At 36.0% G+C, this 5,038-nt stretch overlaps 1 pseudogene; it reads right to left on the bottom strand.

The window, feature by feature from the left end:
* Window positions 1–3,515: 3,515 nt before the first annotated feature.
* On the bottom strand, window positions 3,516–3,634 carry LOC112478714 (annotated as a pseudogene).
* Window positions 3,635–5,038: the final 1,404 nt, after the last annotated feature.

Raw genomic sequence — 5,038 nt, 5'->3', positions numbered from 1 at the left:
CCCTTGAAGAGGTAGGGGGAAAAGTCAAGAAAGCAGTACTATAAGTACATCACTCAAATAAAGAGAGCATTTTCAGGAGTAAGCGGGAGAGCAGTCCTGCCAGTAGTTAAGTAACTTGAGAACTAAAACGTGCACATGAAATTTAGCAACAAGGAGGTCACCAGTGACTTTGATAAAAGTGGTTTTAATAGTGTGGTAAAGATAGACTAGATCCAGGAGGTTGAGATGTGAATGGAGTTGAGGTAATGGCCCTAAGGACATATAAATCTCTTTTAAAAAATGTGATTATGAGAGGTTTGAGGCAGAGTGAGGGTTGGGAAGAAATAGAAATAGAAAGGTTTAAGGCAAGTTCTTATGTTTTAAATTAGGAGAAGCAAATACAAATTAATGATGACAAGGGCCAAGAGAACACAAGGAGTTGAAGATACAGAGCAGAGGGGACAGTATCTAGAACTAGGTCCTGAGATGATAGAGGCAGAAGAAGAAGGGTAACTCTTGGCCATGAGAAAGGGCTTTTCTTCTGTTGTTATAGTAGGGAAGGATGAGAAAGGGGCTGGAGGAAAGTTTATAGATTTGCAGCAAGCAAGTGAAGGTATTTATGTCTGATGTTGTGGTAGTGGTTAGAGCTGTTGCCAGTTATTTCTGATTTCTCCTACAGGGCATTTTGTGATTACACTTCCATGCCTTTTTGGAGCAGTCATGAGACTTATTTTAATCATTAAATGTGAATAAAGTCTTCTAGATCGAAATATCTAGAGTCAATGGGTGGTTTGCCACACTCTCCTTTTTCCTGTACCAACATGATTAATAGCATTCCAAACAGTGGCTGCTCAATTAGTGAGGATCATGAGTTAGGACAGCACAGAGCAGATCCAGGTGATATACAATGAACATGTAGTATGAGTGAAAAACAAACCTTGATTTTTTTAATCTAATGAGATTTTAGGATTACTTGTTAATGTAGCATTACCCAGTCTATTTGAACTACAATTGTGACTTGTATTTTATCTGAGAAGCCAGTAGGAAAATCCTTCTAAGCTGAGCTCTAACATGAAATTATTATTAATTTTAAAGTCAATCTAGCTTATCAATCACACTTACCAATTTTACACAATTTGTTGAAAGTGGAAGAAATGACTGACATGTTTATTTTTTTCAGGATTTTAATTTTGCTTCACATAGAAGCAGTAATGATTCACAGTTGCAACTGTACAAAATAGCTTATTTGAAGTGTGCAGAATACATATTTATGTTGAATAGTTTTTAAAAACTAAATGACAAGCAGGTTATTGGCAAAGGAAAACTTTATTGTTAAAAATCTACTTTAGTTTATTCTATTTCTAAATTACAATAGAATAAAAAATAACCATGATATGGAGAAATACACAAAGTGGGAGAAAGACTTGTCAGTTCCTGAAAACATCAAGAAGACTTGCTTTTCTTTCAAAACATCAAGGCACAGTTAGGAATATAAACACAAAGAAAAGATTGTAGAAGACTAGTTCTCAATTCACGATAAAAATATGTAAAGCCCCATCCAAGTCATATCCAGATGTGTCCTTGGTGAGTCTGGTGCTCCTTGCTGAGCAGTGCCAAAACTCACACTGGTGACAGCTGGCCTTAGCTACTGGTGTGGTTGCTGAGGCGAGTATAAGCACAGCATCTGAGAATTGCTTGCTGAATCTTAATAGGTGGCCTTGGAGAGACACAGACTGGGGCTAAACTTGGCCTGCAGCTGAACCCCTTTCAGGACTGTGCCACTGGACATCTACTACACAAAGTCACGCTAATAAGACCAGGAGACCTAGGAGCTTTGTTTAGTACATGGAAACAGACATGAAAAGGCAAACAAAATGGGAAGACAAAGATGCAGAAACCATATGAGAGACAGAACAGAGATCCAGAAATAATGGAGTCAAGCCATCTAACAGGTGCAGAGTTCAAAACATTGGTTATAAATATGCTCAATGAATGTAAGGGGAAGAGTAGATGTACTCAGTGAGAACTTTAACAAAGAGATAAAAACATAAAAATAGAGATGGAAATTATAAAAGAGAACCAGTCAGAAATGAAGAACACATTATCTGAAATGAAGAGTATATTAGAGGGAATCAAAAGAGTAGATAAAGAAGAAGATTGAACCACCAGGATGGAGGACGGGGAAGCCAAGGACACTCAATCAGAATGGGAAGAAAAAAGACGCCAAAACTATAGTAATAATTTAAGGAGCCTATGGGACACAATCAAATGTAAAAATATCCATGTTGTAGAGGTACCTGAAGGAAACAAGAAGTTGAAGAGCTATTTGAAGAAATAATGATGGAAAACTTCCCGAATCTGGTGAAGGAAATAGACATACAACCCTAGGAAGCTCAGAGAGTCCCAAAGAAAATGAATCCAAAGAGGCTAACACCAAGACACAGCACAATTAAAATGCCAAAGGTTAAATACAAAGAGAGAATCTTAAAAGCAAAAAGAGAAAAGCAGTTAGTTACCTAGAAAAGAGCACCTATAGGACTGGCAGCTGATTTCTCAAAAGAAACTTTGCAGGACAGAAGGGCTTGATACAAAATCTTCAATGTAATGAAACCCAGGATCTACAACCAAGACTACTTTATCCAGCAAAGCTATCATTTAGAGTCAAAGGACAGATGAAAGGCTTCCCAGACAAAAATAAGCTAAAGGAATTTATCAACACCCATCCAGTATTACAAGAAATGTTGAAGAGAATTCTTTAAGAAGAAAAAAAAATGCAGCAAAACCATGAGTTAAGAATGATAAGAACTATATTCCTATCAACAAGAACCTCAAATGGAAAAGAATTAAGTGCCAAAAGATAGAGTAGCTGAGTTGATAAGAAAATAAGACCCTTATATACTGCCCACAAGAGTCTTACTTCAAATTAAAACACACACACAGACTAAAAGGAATGGGATAGAAAAAAGATGTTACCTTGATGGACCTAGAGGGTATTGTGCTTAATAAAATAAGTCGGATAGAGAAAGACAAATGCCACATAATTTCATGTATATGTGGAATCTAAAGAACAAAATAAATAACAACAACAACAAAAATGGAAATAAACTCATAGATACAGAGAATATTTTGTGAGCTACTAGATGAGAGAGAGAAGTAGGAAGGGACGACAAAAAAGGGCAAATGGTTTAAGAAGTACAAATGGATAGTTACAAAATAGACATGGCTATATAAAATGTAGTATAAGGAAAATAGTTAATGTTGAAATAAATAAGGGGCAAGATGGGTACTATTATTACTGAGTGGTCACTTCATGACTTATATAGATTTCTAATCACTATGGTCTACAACTGAAACTAATATATTATTGCATACCAATTAAACTAATTTATTATTGCATACCAACCATAATTGAAAAAAAAAACTCATTGAATTGTACAATATAAATATAAACAACTCATTGTCTATTGTGTTTCAATAAAGCTGGAAAAGAAATACGTGAAAACTAGTGGTTTTGTAAAATCTTTTTTTTTTTTTAACACCTACAGCACCCGGTATTTCTAGGTGGTCTCCCATCCAAGTACTAACCAGGCCCATCCCTGCTTAGCTTCTGAGATCAGATGAGATCGGGCACATTCAGGGTTGCATGGCCATAGACTATAAAATCTTTTAAACATAACTATTGTTCAGTTAAAAGCAATTTTACAACATAGGTTCCTATTCATTTATATATAGTTTAAAGAGCCTAGAGAGTTCTAAATACAAATCTTATAACAACAATTTGATAGTAAGTGACCTTTTTTTTCTTTGTTTAACATCATTTAAAAAGACTTCTTAATGAAAGTCTTTGCAAGATGGAGGAGGAAAAATTTATTTTTTACCTTAAACTTGATCATTATCCAGAATCATGTTGTATATGTTTAGTTGCTCAAATTGATTAAAAGTAAAAGAGAAGGTGACATCAGAAACATGGTGGAGTGAGAGATGTCCCCAGATCTCTCCCCTTGAAATGACAATAAGCTGAACATCTAAAACAACAAAAATCACAATACCTGCACACTAGCACATCTGAGTGTGGTATCTGCACATAAGAGCTACCATAGGTCAGAACCCCAGGAGTCAGGTGGTAGATTGGGAGAAACAAAGAAGCTATGTCTCACAGTGGAGCCCCCTGCAAGAGGAGAGGGAGGGGTAAGATGTGGTGGGATCCCTGAACAGCCCTGCCTAGGAGAGATGTGAGCTTCATGCCCAACTCCCCCACTCCTCGCATCGGCAGAGCCCAAGGGAAATCTGAGCAAATGCTACTGAAACTGTCATTAACACCGACAGGGACTCAGGGTAGTGAGTGGGATTGAATACCTATAAGAAAAAAAAAGCCATTATTAAGACTTTATATAAAGTAGAGATCCAAGAGGATTAGAGGCAACCTACTGGAAACCAAAAGAAAAATGCCTTTTTTGCAACAGGCTAAGGTCAGACCTTTATATAATAAATCTTATTTCTGGAAAAAAAATAGAATACACATCCATTAATGCCCAGGTGGAGAAATAGTCCATTAAAGACCATGAACAACCAAGGAAACAAGGCATCTAAGAAAGAAACAGAAAAAAAAAAAACCTCCAGAATAAGCTTACAGGCATAAAAATATGCTACTTAAATGTCAGAGACTTCAGAATGGTACTTCTGAAAAAACTCAATGAGATCCAAAATAATTCATAACAACAATTTTAAGGATTAAATAAACGACTACAAGTAGAATGAGTTCTTTAGCAAGGAGACTGAAACCCTCAAAAAGAACCAAATAGAACTTCTGGAGATGAAGAACACACTACAATACATGAAAACTTAAATAGCAAGCTTGGAAATAGAGTCAACCAAAAGGAGGAAAGGATTAGTAATACTGATGACAGAAATCTAGAAATAAATCAGAATAAAGGAGAGAGAAACTAAAGAATGAGAAAATAATGAAAGCAAATTACAATAACTAACTGATACTATCAGGAGAGGAAACATAAGCATAATGGGCATTCTCAAAGGGAAGGAAAAGGAACAGGGATTAGGA

Source organism: Pteropus alecto, unplaced genomic scaffold, assembly GCF_000325575.1.
Source record: "Pteropus alecto unplaced genomic scaffold, ASM32557v1 scaffold22, whole genome shotgun sequence".
NCBI classification, from domain to species: Eukaryota; Metazoa; Chordata; class Mammalia; order Chiroptera; family Pteropodidae; genus Pteropus; species Pteropus alecto.
The sequence above is the reverse complement of the archived record's forward strand: the minus strand, read 5'-3'. Positions and strand labels throughout refer to the sequence as shown.